At 33.5% G+C, this 15,205-nt stretch overlaps 1 protein-coding gene across 4 annotated transcripts in view; it reads right to left on the reverse strand.

The window, feature by feature from the left end:
* The window catches only part of LOC129918434 (unconventional myosin-XV), a 261,312-nt gene that overhangs the window by 200,612 nt on the left and 45,495 nt on the right, over positions 1 to 15,205 (reverse strand). The window contains exon 1 of one of the 4 annotated variants that reach the window (XM_055998961.1): positions 2,648 to 4,271. The exons of the other annotated variants lie outside the window; for them this stretch is intronic. The gene's annotated coding sequence lies outside the window, so the exon portion shown is untranslated. Of the gene's footprint in view, positions 1 to 2,647; positions 4,272 to 15,205 lie in introns of those variants that run through there. 4 annotated transcript variants of the gene reach the window in all.

Here is a 15,205-nt window from a genome sequence, read left to right on the forward strand (position 1 = left end):
ACAACCCCCGAACACATTCCATGAAAAAAATTTTGTCCCGCGAAAAATGCGATTTCATGCCCATATTTTAACTAATTTCCCTGAGCTAAGATGAGTATAAAAATAAAAAAATTGTTTGGACCCTTTCCGCCCCTTGTCCCGCCTACTTTGGTATATGATTTTTTATACCTTAAAAACGGTTTGCAGTTTGCACCATTTACACCAAATTTAGTAAATTTGATTATCTAGATGAGTTAAAATAATATAAAATAGTTTTGACCCTTTTAGCCCTCTGCCACGCCCACTTAAGTGGCTAAAGGCTTTACGATTGCAAATTTTCCTTTTTTCGTCTTTGACGACGCGACGTAGTGTTTGTTTCTTCCACGACTAGTTCTTCCTTCATCAAGAGGGGATGCATTTTGCAGATAGGTTCAAATGCTATCAGGAAGTGTAAGTCTATTTTTAAGCTTAGCTTCATGACGCTTCTCGAAGAAAACATGAACATTGTTCCCATCGTCGAGGTTTGAGTCAAAAAACTTAATTTGGATTTTAAATCATTTTTAAATTGTATGGAACATTTGTTTATCTTCAATTCATACAGAATAATTATTTACATATTCAATTCGTGATTTTTTGTAAAAGAAATCCATTTTTATAAATTTGTAAATTTTTTTAAGATTTGACCTTGTCATAGAAATGTTGAAAATGTCTAAGGTTAGCAAAAATTAGCATGAAAACTTTACATTTCCGCAAAGTAAAATGTTAATACAGTGTAACTACACTAAAAATGTTGCTAAACTTTGCTAAAATTAATTTATAAACATAACCAAAATGGAAAAAAGCGTTAAAAAGCTATTTTTTGTGCATTGCTTCCCCCTCGGATCAAGATTTATGTCGAAATTTCTTACTTTTTTTCTTAAAACACTATGTGGCAGTTGCTAGTATTTAACTAATTAAAAATAAACTCAACATCTTCATCTTCTCCCCTGTTTTTGTCAAAACAAATCCACCTTTCATTTTTTCTGGTCCGACTTTGCCCTACAAAAACTCAAATATTTTTAAGGTTAGCAAAAGTTAGCAATGCATATTGCATTTTTGTTTTTTTTTTACTTTTGTCCACTAGTCAACGCACTGTGCGGCGCGGCGTTGCTACAGCGAATTTTTTCTTCATTTTTTTTTTTTTTCATTTTTTCAAAATGAAACGGTGCGGATGTGGTGCAGCGGTGGTGCGGCGGTTTAGAAATTTTTGATCATTGTGCGGACGTAGTACAGCGGTGGTACGGCAAATAAACATTTCTGATAATAGTGCGGACGTGGCGGAATTCTATTTTTACTCAGGAAATGTACGAAAAAGTTTTCTCGTTTTTTTATTCATCTTTGATCGAGAGAAAAGCACTGTGCTGCGGTACTGAAAGTGGTATATAAGAAATCCTCGTAACTCCCAAAATCAAAATTTTACAGGAGAAGCGAAAGAGTAAACAATCAACAGAGTATAGTTGGAAAGAAAAGCGCTGTGCAAAATTTGAATTTAAGTCTATTTAGAGTTCTCGGAATGATCCCAAATTTTCTGGGTTGCTCCGCTGACATATTTTCTAAAGAATGGCATTCAAAGGTCATTTTTGAAAAAAAAAAGTTAAAGGAGTTACGAGGTTTTCTTATGTACCGACGTATAGTAGCATTTAACTGTCTTCTCCTTTCACATTCAAGGTAGTGTTTTTTCAAAGTTATTTTATCCCAAACATTTTACACAAAAAGCAAGCTGTTGAGTAATTTTAATAAAAAACACCTTATTTCGTTCGAACTTTACCAAATCGTCGCTGTAGTTCTAATACCTCGTAACCCAGAAAAAGTAAGATTTTGGACTATTAATGTAATTATATTGTGGACAAAAATCCGATGTAATAGAAAAGACCCTGTTTACCTAAAATTGATATTCTCAGAGCTTCGCTTAATCAAAACCAGGTGGGTCATTCCGTAATTTTGAAAACGATAATCGAATCGATGATAATCGTTTTTCAGTTTGAGAATCTTTTAAGCTATTTTAAGTGAATTCTGATTAAATATTTCCTAAATAGTTTATACAAATAAAAGTTTTCGTATCTTTAGAAGTCGTGTTAGTCTAGGTGATTTAGTAGTTGCCTCTCCGCAAGAAGCTATTGACATTTATGCCACTCTGTTCAACAACGCTCTGAATAATGCATATTATCCAAAGCGTTGGAAATTAGCTGTGGTACATCCTCTTCGGTAAAAAGGGAAAGGACAACTCCAATCCGGCAAATCTCCGGTCGATAAGTCTCCTTCCAAGTATCAGCAAAGTATTTGAAAAAGTTATCAATAGGGCTCTGTCTCAGTGGGCTAGGACAATTCGGGTTTAAGGCAGGACATGACACTATTCATGCCGCGTCTAAACTTGTATCTGATATTCAGTTGAACAAATCTAAAAAACAGTGCAGGGATGCCTGTCTTGTTGATTTGGAAAAAGCTTTCGACACCGTTTGGTTAGAAGGTCTCTATCTAAAATTAACAAGACTTGGTATAAGTAAACCACTTTTATATATGCTTTATGACATGCTCAATGGTAGAAAGTTTGTTGTCAAAAGTGGCAATGTAACTTCTACTGGAGTTTTTAATATTAAAAATGGTCTTCAACAAGGAGCGGTGAACTCACCGATTCTCTTTAGTATTTACACCAGCAATCTGATAGGAAGTGTAATTCAGGCAATTGCGTATGCCGACGATCTAATTGCGTACAGAACAGCTCCAAAAGTTGAGGTCATCAGGGGATACGCGAAGAACTGGCGGAAGCTGGCGATCGTTGGACCACACGGACATCCACTGCCGAGTAAAAGTGTAGTACTAGAGTGACCGCAACTCCCATAGAAAAAATTTTTTGTCGAATTTTTTTCGGGGGAACCCCATTAAATGTTCCGCCTTTGCAGATTTTTAGATAGCCAAAATTTCAGCTCTATTGGATAACTCTAAATGGTGGTGGTGGTATGAGGTATAGTCGTGGGGTGAAAGAGCTATTAACAATGAAACTTTCTTTGTTATTGGATCGATGTAAGGCATCTGATAGAAATGCTTCTCGCATAATTATAGCTACAATAGAAGCACTAGGGCAAAATCCAATTGACTTTGTAGTTTCAAAATCAAACTTACATTCAACAAGAAAAAACTTTTGCTTGGTTTAATGCCCCAAGAGCTTATCTGGCTCCTAAACAAGATCTTGATCTTTTGCGTAATTGCATTGAATACCGCAAGATAGACAAAGATATTTCAGAGAAGGCTCTTGCTAAATTCTCAAACCATTTATGGTTATTTGAGTTCAGAGCAGGCAGGTCTGGCGTTCTTTGACCTAACTTTACCAGATGGCGAACAAAATTAGAAACGGCCAACATAATTTTGAAAACCAGTGAAACGGAAACCAACAGAATAGTAAATCCAAAGCTACAGACACATGAAGATGAACAATTTGTCACAGCAGGGTTAAAAAATATTGTGAACAAAGAAACATTGAACTTTTTCAGCCGATTGAAAATAGACACAAGTTTTCTCAAAGAACCTCCAAATCTTTGGCCCGAAAACCCGCATTTTAAAGAAGGCTTTAAAAAAGTGCAATCACTTAAAGTCGTAAATGACATGGCAGAAAGAGGAGTCAAATTAATAACGGATTTTAATAACCTTTTAACTAAAGATGAGGAACAAAAACAATATGTACTTCAAGTAGTCAGTGAGTGCCGAAAATTGTATCCTGATGCTTCCAAAACTACTTTGTAAATCTGTTGATTAAATTTTTTTAGTATTTACTTCATTAATTATGTATAAGAAATGTAACACGATGTTATTTTTTTTGTTTTTTAGGCCGTGTGTGAATTGCGTAAAATAGTTCACATAGTGTAAAATATTTGACACTGTTGAGGTGAATAAAAAATTTTCAACTGTTAAAAATTTATTGGGCTCTGGGACCTGGTTAAATTTGAGTTAAATTTTTTTTGCAGATGGTTTTGTTTTGTTTTTTTTTTTTATTAAAAAGGAGTTTCATAGCAGAAAAGAGGCAGAGAAAAATATTAAACAATAAGCCATACAGCTGAAATTTTTTTGTTCACCTCAATAGTGTCAAAAATTTTACACAGTGTTAACTATTTAACGCAATTCACACACAGCCTTAGAATTCTGTTAAATGTTTCGTTTTTTTAAATAAAACAGTTTAAAAAAAAAGTTTCATTTTAAATCGAGTTTGCACTTCAGCTCTTTTTGAGGTAAGTACTGAAAATTTAAATTGATGACAAAATTTTTCTTTTTTGGTAAAACTAAACAAATTTAACATCTGAATTATGTGTAGCAACACTACCTTTAATTAAATATATAAAAAGTGAAAATAACCCGATCTGTTTGGGAGCTAGAGCTAATTTTCTTCGAAAAACAGTGAAAAAACAGAGATTTTTGATACTTTGAGCGAGTGTCGGCACCATTTAGAGTTATCCAATCGAGCTGAAATTTTGGTTATCTAAAAATCTGCAAAGGCGGAACATTTTATGGGGTTCCCCCGACCAAATTTCGAAAATCGATTTCTTGCGGTCACTACACTGTACACTGTAGTACAGTACCTTGGTATCTGGCTAGATCAATATCTATATTTCAATAGACATATGGATGCTGCTCTGGCCAGGACTAGGGGAGCTTTTTCCCTGACGAAACGGCTGTTTTATAGCAGTCGGGTTAAGGTGATTTGCTACATGGCCCTCATCCGACCGATGATTGTCTATGGATGCCCTGTGTGGTTCAACGTTGCTCCATCTCAAATGGAAAAGTTTCGGGTGCTTGAGAGGCAGTGTCTTAGACGTTGCCTTTGTCTGCACAGAACACCCGAATCTGATTACACGCATTACTATTCCAATGAGGTTTTATACAATAGGGCCAACATAAATAGAATTTATAACTTTATGCTGAAGCTTGTTCGTGGCCACGTTTCAAGAGCGATGGCGATGACATTTTTGGGGCTTACTACCCTAACGACGAATACTTCAAGAGTGTGTGTTTAAGCGGCTATATTCCGCCTGAGGCATTCCTCTATTTAGATAGTCGGGGGCTTGTACAGGATAGATTGGCAGTTCCGCTAATCTACCACGTCGGGCGAAGAACCGTGGATAGGTGACTGTATGACGGGGACATCCTCGCACTAGGCGGAGAAGGGCGTCTTCGGTTCAGTAGGACTGTGTCCGATCGGGACCGAAGAGATAGGGTAAAGCAGGAGAACCAGTTTTGGTGGCTTAGTAATATGTAGTCTTATTTGATATGTTAAAGTGGTCTTTGTTTTTCTATGCCTTGGCCGGCTTACATCCATAGTTTTAGGTATTTAGTTTTAAGTAGGGACAGTCGGGGTGGCACAAAAAAAATACAAAAAAATACAAAAAAAAAAAAACACAAAAAAACTATATAACATAAAAATTGCTTGGCTGTTCTAGTTTTTAAGTAGTTTTAAGTAGTTTAAGTAGTTTTAATTAGTTTGTAAGTTTAAAAAATAAGTAAAAAAAATGATCAGAATCCAAGTTTTTTTAAAATTATTTCTTGGAAAAAATAAAACCATGAAATAAATATTTGAATTAAATTAGTTTTAAGGCATTAGTATTAAGAAAAATGAAGTATAACTTATACTATGTTTCCACCTACGCTAAATCCGAGATTTAGCTAAGTAGATTTAGAATAAATCTCGAGATTTATTTTAAATCTACTTCGCTTAATCTCAAATTTGGGTTCAGCTACCCTAAATCTATGACTTTCACCTACTTTCAATCCGAGATTTAGAATAAAACTCGAGATTTATGATAAATCTACTTAGCTAAATCTCGGATTTAAGGTAGGTGGAAACGTAGTATTAGAGTGCCCGTATAGGGCCAGTACGTTAGTTGTAAGTAATTGATAAATAGGCTAGTTTTTATGAATTTTTGTCTTGTTTTAAGATGATAAAAAATAAAAGTGAAATTAAAATTGAAAAAAAATTGAAATTGCAACAGTATTTTGCTTCCTGTTCCCATTATTGATTTTTGTTTTTTACAATTCTTTTACTAAAACATTTCCAAATAATAAGGAATAATTAATTAATCAAAATATTCTTTATTTCATACGCCATTTCATTGCAAATTAACAAACAGCTTCAAGTTTTATAAAAAATCAATTTTTTACTTTTATTTGAGAGCAACACCGCAAAAAAAGTTTGTTCGGAGTGAGAATGGTTTATTATTTTAAAAAGTCGCCCTGTTATTGTAGTTTTCAAAAAAGTATAAAAGTTTCCAAAGTTGAAGATTGTATTGATCCTCATACATTTCATACTTAATTTTTTGCCTCTCCTGAAGAATAGACTTTTCTGGGTTACGAGGTACTATAACTACAGCGACCATATCCTGAATAGAAAACTGTTTACAGATTTATTCCTATCACATCTAGTTTTTGAGCTATACTCGTCACTATTTATGATATAAACGCCCATGTTGCGCAATTCGACCAAAAGTAATAGTACATGTAAAATAGTATGTACCTACATAAAATCCAGAAATAAAAAAAAATTGTTACACTCATGAAACTTGGCAAAAAGTTTGCTTTTGGGATAAGAACCAAGGACAAAAAAGTCTATAAAAAAAAATTGGATGGAAGGGTGTTTTTTCGCGGACAAGAGGGAGGGGGGAAGGTCAGAAATATACTGAAAAAAATTGTTTGTCGAATATCATCATATGACACATGTTTTCATGGTATTTTTTGATGATGAATCTAATGAGAATGACATATCAATACGATTGCTCTAAGAAAAGTTATTGCCGATCAAAAACAAGGGCGCTTGTTTTTTGACTTCAACAGGTAAAATATAACCGAAACTCATGTAAAAAATATGCTACACTGATGTGTAGCATCTTAAAAATATTTTTGGTGAAAGGGTGTTTTTTTGGTGGATTGAGTTGTGTGTGATAAAGGTATCATAACAGCTGACTTATATTTTTTTAATCTTAAAAACTTAGTGAAAAAGTTTTGTTTGATATAAGAAGTAAGAATCTATAAAGGGTACAAAATTATCTTGAGTGAAAGGGTGTTTTTTTTAAGAGATGATGAAATTCGGAAATAGCACCACAAGAACTTGGAAAAAATTGTTACACCAATGAAAATTGGTACAAATGTTTGATTTATAACAGAAACAAAGAATCTAAGTACTAGTCTATAAAAATATTTTAGGTTAAAGGGTGTTTTTTTTGGGAAATAGGGAAAATCCGCTATAAGTTCAATAAAATCAATGATATAAAAGTTACCCTTACGAAATTTATTAAAAATGATGTCTTTTCCATTAGAAACAACGAATAAAGTAAAACTATAAATTTTTTTCATCTGAAAGGTCGTTTTTTTAGGTGTAGAGAAAATATGGGTATATTTAAAAAAGTGTATAATACTAGAGTAATATTATTGAAATTCAGCTTTTAAAATAAGAAACAAGAATCTAAAGTGTCTATAAAAATATTGTTTTTTTTTTTAGTGAAAACAAAAATGATGGGCCACCCTAATGAATTTTGGTGAAAACGTTGAATTTGGGATAGAAAGCAAGAATAAAGGGTTCCATACAAAAAATTAGGTGAAAGGGTGTTTTTTTCGAAGAGACAGTAAAATCTATAATTGGTCCCAAAAAGCCAATGATTCATTTTATTTTTGGTTTTAATGACAAATTAAACGTTTATACTTAAGTTCTTAGACGTTTTACACGAATCATTGGCTTTTTGGGACCAAATACAGATTTTACTGTCTCTTCGAAAAAAACACCCTTTCACCTAATTTTTTTTTTATAAAAACTCTTTATTATTACTTTCTGTCCCAAATTCAACGTTGTCACCAAATTTCATTAAGGTGATCCATCATTTTTGTTTTCACTCAAAAAAACACCCTTTTAACCGTGAAATTTTTATAGACACTTAAGATTCTTCTTTCTTATCTCAAAAGTAACTTAATTCCTGAATTTCAATAGGGTACCACTAGTACTACTCTAGTATTGCACACTTTTCCAAATATTCCCATATTTTCTCTACACCTAAAAACAACACCCTTTCACATGAAAAAAATTTATAGATTTCTTTTATTCGTAATCCCCATGAGAAAGAGAACATATTTATTGAATTTCGTGAGGGTACATTTTATACCATTTATTTTATTGGACTTATCCTGGATTTTCCCTATTTTCCCAAAAAAACACATTTTAACCTAAAATATTTGTATAGACTTTTTGGGTTCTTGGTTTCTGTTATAAATGAAATATTTTTACCAATTTTCATTGGTGTAACAATTTTTTCCCAGTTTTTGTGGTACTAATTCCGAATTTCATCATTTCTTGAAAAAAAAACACCCTTTCACTCAAGATAATTTTGTACTTTTTATATATTCCTAATTCTTATACCAACCAAAACTTTTTCACCAAGTTTTAAAAATTAATAAAATTTAAGCTAGCTGTTATGATACCTTTCTCAAACACAACTTAACCTATCAAAAAAACACCCTTTCACCAAAAATAATTTTAAGAACTTTATGAATCCTTTGTCCCTGATGTACCTAAAACCTTCATCCCGAAATTCATTAGTGTATCATGTTTTTTACATGGATTTTGGTTATATTTTACCTGTTGAAGTAAGAAAACAAGCACCCTTGTTTTTAATCGGCAATAACTTTTCTTAGATCAATCGTATTGATATGTCATTAGATTCATCATCAAAAAATACCATGAAAACATGTGTCATATGATGATATTCGACAAACAATTTTTTTCAGTATATTTCTGACCTTCACCCGCTCCCTGTTGTCCGCGAAAAAACACCCTTCCACCCAAATTTTTTTTATAGACTTTTTTGTCCTTGGTTCTTATCCAAAAAGCAAACTTTTTGCCAAGTTTCATGAGTTTAACAATTTTTTTTTATTTCTTGATTTAATGTACTATTTTACCTGTACTATATTATCTTTGATCAAGGGGCACGGTAGTGCCCAGCCAAGTTCTCTAGCAACTTTGGCACTACACTCTTATTTACAGGAAACAACTCAGGCCATTTTCGACCCCCTCTAATTTCCACACCAAATATGCTAGAAATTTCAAACTTTTTGTTGAGCTGGTCAAAACAAAACCAAACTCCTCACAAAATTTCAGCTTCTTACGATGAGTAGTTTCTGAGATATAGGTCTTCAAAAATCGCAAAAACCTTAAATGACTCATTGACTCACTGACAGATCAATTCAGGGGGCGTGGCATCCGCCCATTTTCACTGAATTTTCATCAAATATTATAGAGCACTTCTGATTATCGTAGAATCTTCAAATTTGGAAGAATGGTAGAGATGATAGTTTATACAAAGGAAAAAATCGAAAATTTGAGAATTTCATTCAGGGGGCGTGGCAACCACCCATTTCCGCTGAATTTCATCAAATATTATAGATACGGTGACCATCCGTCCCGGTTTACCCGGGACTGTCCCGTATTTCTACAGCTTGTCCCGGGTTTTTATTTAAGAAACCCGGGACGTATAAGTGTCCCGTATTTTGTAATTTGTCCCGTGATTGTCCCGTATTTGGACATTCTCTGATTTTTGTATTCAATATTTTAAATACTTTGTACGGAAAACAAGAAAACTGTGGCTGGAAATTAAAATTAAATACGCTGCTGAAGTAAAACGAAAATTTTCGTTCAAAAAACTTTTGCCGCAAGAAAAATTACCTGGACAAATAAATGGGAGTGACAAACGATTGAAAAATCTCCATATATTCCAGCACAGGTAAGAATTTCGTTATCTAAGCTACGTATTGTGCAACGAAAAGCAAAATTTTCGTTTGCGATTTCGTTGTGCTGGTTTTGTACGAAAATTTTCGTTTCGCCTCTAGACTAGCCATTAGTTTTTTTAAATGTTCGTCAATTATTTAGTTCCAGCGTCTGTTTGTAAGGTTGCTACACCAGGGACCAGGGGTCGAACTACGGCATACGTTCGTTAACGTATGGTTGCTATGCGTCCTTATTTTTTTCTACTAATTAAATAGAGAGCAATAGTCAAAACGTTAAATCGTGTGCCGTAATTCGACCCCAGGTTAAATGTTTTCGAATAAGAATCAACATATGGAAGAGTAAAGAACCCAGATTAGTTATCAAAATAATTAAAAAATTATGGAAACTCATTTAAAAAAATTAAAGTTTTATTGACAAATCAATATTTTCAAAACGATCCAACGAATTTTTTATCTGTCCCGGGTTTCGCTTTCAGAAATATGGTCACCGTAATTATAGAGCACTTCTGATTATCGTAGAATCCTGAAATTTGGTAGAATGGTGGAGATGGTAGTTTATACAAAGGAAAAAAATTTTAAATTTGAGAATTTTAGCCAGGGGGCGTGGCAACCGCCCATTTTCACTGAATTTTCATCAAATATAGAGATTTTTAATTCTAAAGCCATACCTTGCAAAAAGTAGTGAAATCACAACAAAAACATTACCGTTAAAAAAAGAGCCAAGTTCTTTTATGTTGGAATTTTGCTGGCACAAAAAGTACTGAGATGTAAAAGTGTACCAAGTTCTAAAGTTTGGGTTCAAATTCGTATCAATAAAATTTTGATTGTTTACTTGGCAATTTTTGAAATAACTCTAAAAATCGGTAATTAAAAGAAAAATTGTCAAGAGAACAATCAAAATTTTATTGATACGAATTTGAACCCAAACTTTAGAACTTGGTACACTTTTACATCTTAGTACTTTTTGTGCCAGCACAATTCCAACATAGGAGAACTTGGCTCTTTTTTTAACAGTAATGTTTTTGTTGTGAAACAATTCAATAGATGAAATGCTGAACTCCTATAAATTCAATGATCTACATCGTAAGCACTAAATTTTAAAATTTCTTTTCAGAACCGTATAAATACTTTCTCTAAAGCACAACGTGTTAAGCATTATAAATATTTTCAGCTTTTTATTTTTACCAATAAAAAAATATAAACTCTTTCCATTAGCCTCTCTTAATCTTAAGTCATGAAATTTGACCACGTACCATCGTTGGATTGAACACACCAAAGAGAAATGTTTAAATTTAATTAGCATTATACCTATTTTATTTTAGTTTAGATTGTTGTTGGCCTCAGTAAATAAGTAAATCAAAATTAAACAGACAATACATACTTCGTTGTTTAATTTTGAATTATGAGTTGATTTGTGTATCTATGTAGGTATGGAACAAGTGAAGTTGATAGGTGATTGGGCTAATTTTAACGTATTTGCAAACCCATTACTGTTACCTAAAATATAGTAGTAGATCAATATTGGAACTTTAAGGTGAAAACCATTGATCAATGGTAAAAACTAAAGTAGACATTTTTTTATATAGATAGGTAGGTATAGGTAGGTACGTTGATGGCATGGTATAAAAAGACAAGGTATGATCATTAGAGCCGCCATCTTACAAAATGGGGTAATAAGGTTTTGACGTTTGGCATTTGGCAAAGTCAAAAGCAACAACAATTTCCAAGACAAATTTGTTTACAACAACAATTTCAATGGACTGGGCTGTCAAAACCTTAAGTAGCCATAAGTTTTGACAGTTCTCGATACTGAGTTTTTTCTAATGATCATACCTTCTCTTTTTATACCATGCGTTGATGGCACGAAACCTCAACAAATATTTAAAATCGGGTCACACGTACCTTCAACTTTACTACTAGAACCTCTCATGCTCTTCCGAGGAGATAAGAATTGCATTGATTTTATTGAAAAAGCGTTCCATTTAAAATCCCATGTAGCTAATCTACTAGTAGTAGGAACTTTGCCAAAAGTGCCCTCAAAAGTGCCTACAAAAATAGTTCAAGAAAATAATAAAATCAAGTGGGTTGGGTTCCTTTTATATCACACTATTTCTATGAGAAGACGGGATTTTACTCTGGGTAAATTCGAAAGGGAAATAATGCGTTAATTGTAGCTACATGACACACTCGAGAAGATGGAATGTTCAATAAGAATGCTTGCCAAGTAGAAACCATTTAAGTAGAAAGAAAACTGTTTGTTTCTAACTATAACTGATAACCATTATTACAATTATTAATTAATTATCCAATGCAGAGACATTTAAAAAAATCTTCTTCTTCTTTTTTCTCGGCGCTGTTATGATCTCGATGTCGAGGGGATCATAACTATCCCACGTTACTGCTTCACACTAGTGATCCGCTTGTGGGGTTCGCCGGGTTGACCTCAGAAATCGGCGGCAAGCCTCCCGGTTTTGTATTGTTCCATTTCTAAGGCCAACTGAATGCTGGTGTTTTTGCATTTGCTTGTACCAGGAGTTTTTAGGCCTACCTTTCTTATTATTTTTTTTATTTATTAAAAAAATATATTTTTTTAAATTTTAATTTCCTTTTGCCAGTAATTGAAGCTTTTTTAAACAAATTTTGATGCAAATCCCAATTTTGTAGCTCCAACCCTTTTAAAAAAAAGTTCATCTGAGTCTAGTTTACTCAAATTTCTGCAAATTAAATTTAATTCCGCACTTTTTTTGAAAGCTTTGTTTATTAAGCAAAACCTTTACTATTCTTAAATTTTCCAAATTCCAACCACCCATATGCTGCTAATAATTTTTTCAACTTTTGCCCTCTGGAAACCGGATTGGCACTGGTCTATACGCATATCAAAATATAAGCCCTGTTCCATTGGAGGTGGTAGTTTACTACTAGAAGATGTTTTGGTTAATCTAGTACTATCATCTACTCATGCTCTTCTTCCCGAGTAGATACGATTTGTATTGAATTCGTTGAAAGTGCGTTCCATTGAAAATGGCTAGTTAAGGCCGTGTGTGAATTGCGTTAAATAGTTAACACCGTGTAAAATTTTTGACACTATTGAGGTGAACAAACAAATATCAGACGTAAAGATTATTGTTTAATATTTTTCGCTGCCTCTTTTCTGCCATGAAAATCTTACTAAAAAAATAAACAAAACCATCTGCAAAAAAAATGTAACTCAAATTTAACCAGGTCCCAGAGCCCAATAAATTTTTAACGGCTGAAAATTTTGTATTCACCTCAATAGTGTCAAAAATTTTACACGGTGTTAACTATCTAACGCAATTCACACACGGCCTAACTACTAGTAATACTTTGCAACCTCCCAAAGGAACAGGGCTATGAACGTAACGGATTGGTCATCGACAAACTATACCAAGACTAGAAACTGAGCTGTCAAGTCATTTTTGCCCATAAACAAAAAATACCAAGACTGGAAACTGAGCGGTCGAATGACGTTTGCCTACAAGCTGCGAGGTGTGGTGAAAGTCGTCAATATATCGTTGTGTTCGTGTTGGATGTGTGGTGAATGTCGTGAATCTATAAATGTTAACGTCATTTACCAACGTGGTGGCTTTCACATATATTCACAGACAACACTGTTCACAAAAGGGTTTTGAGGGGTAAGACGTACGAAAGATTCCAGTCTTGGTATAGTTTGTCGATGCTTTTGCCTACAAGCTGCGAGGTGTGGTGAATGACCTACCAAGTTTCTGTGTGTTGCATGTTTACGCACTCATATACACCTGGTGGGTCATTCACCACAGTGATGCCTAAATTTTTGAGTTAAATTTATTGTTGCTTTGCACGCTTATTCACGGACCTCATGTCAAAATTACAAAAACAATACTGTAAAGTGTAAACGATAGGGTTTTGGGGAAGGAGGGGGGAGGGGGGTGAAACGAACGAAAGTTTCCAGTCTTGCTATAGTTTGTCGATGGGCCTGGTGTTCACCCTTATCAACCACACACAGAAAGTGAGCAAATCCACGTAGCTAATGTGTTCAAATCGTTGATCGCACCAAGGTAAGCTTATGCTACGTTTAATTGAAACACAGACAAGAGAACATTTATTAGATAATGCATTTTTTCTGTGGTTGAAATGAGTATTATGACTCTGCGGTACGGAATGATTCTCTGCACTCAAAAAAACTTTAATATTTTCATTATGTAGGTTTAGCTTTAGGTAGTTATTTTTCTTTCATATTCATTAGCGCAAGAAGTGCGCACTGTTATTTGCACACTTTGGGTGTGGATTCTTTCTCGTAGGTTAAATAATCATCGACAAACTATAAAAAAGACAGAAATCTTTCGTACGTCTCACCCCCCAAAACCCTTTTGTTTACAGTGTTGTCTGTGAATATATGTACGGTCCAAGGGAAAACGGCACATGTCCACTTTTTGTCAAAAATAAACTAATTATGAGGTCTTGTAGTATTTACTGAGCACTATCTGATGGAATCCTTACTTTTATAAAACAAATTAAAGCCTTACTGAAAAAATAAAATAAATGTGTGCTTTTATTACTAAGTTGTATGGAGAACAAAATTTTAAAATGCGTTTTTCTCGAAATGAGTTGGAATGTACTTGTGCTGTTTTTCCCCTTTACACTTCATTTGTGAAAGCCACCATTGTGGTATAAATGACGTTAAAACGCATACATAGATAGATTCACGACATTCCCCACACCTCGAACACGCACACATAGACTTTAGTAGCAAGTACCGAGCCCGAGCGCCTCATTGTTTTGTTTTATCTTACATCGAATGCCTTAAAAATAAATCGAATTTAAAGGAATTTCAATAATAGTACATATCGTCGCTTTCAAGGCAAAGTGGCATAAGTTGAAATTTGTCATTTTTTAGTTTAGTACAGAAGACAGAACTGATAAAAAAACGCAATTTTTCTGTGTAATCAGCGCTATTCTACTTCTTGTAGTTCCCGAGTTATGAAAAATTGCCTCTGTTGATTTTCATGAATATCAATGTCATTTTTTAAACGTTAGTGGCATTTCTTTAGTAATGCCGTTATCGTCGATAGGATTGGTGTTGTGTTTTCGAAGAAAACGGCACAACTAAAAAAATGTCCCATAAAAAAGAGCAACCCGGTAAGATTTTTTCATCATTTCGGCTTTTTGGTCGTATTATACTGTTGGTAAGTCCGGTTCTGTAACTGAGTTAAAAAGAAAGATTTAAGTAAGTTTTTGTTTATGTTTTTCGTATATGCTAGAAAAATAGCATTTTTGTATCGTTTTCGTTATTAAATAAATAAAATTGACTTAAAATAATATAACATTTTTATATTTTTAGTTTGGCTTTTAATAACGTTCAAAACGGCAAAACAGAAAAAAATAATTTCGAAAATAGTTCTATTTTTTCGAAAAACGGCATAACTCCAAACTATTTTTT

The sequence above is a fragment of the Episyrphus balteatus genome, chromosome 4, assembly GCF_945859705.1.
Source record: "Episyrphus balteatus chromosome 4, idEpiBalt1.1, whole genome shotgun sequence".
In the NCBI taxonomy this organism is placed as follows: domain Eukaryota; kingdom Metazoa; phylum Arthropoda; class Insecta; order Diptera; family Syrphidae; genus Episyrphus; species Episyrphus balteatus.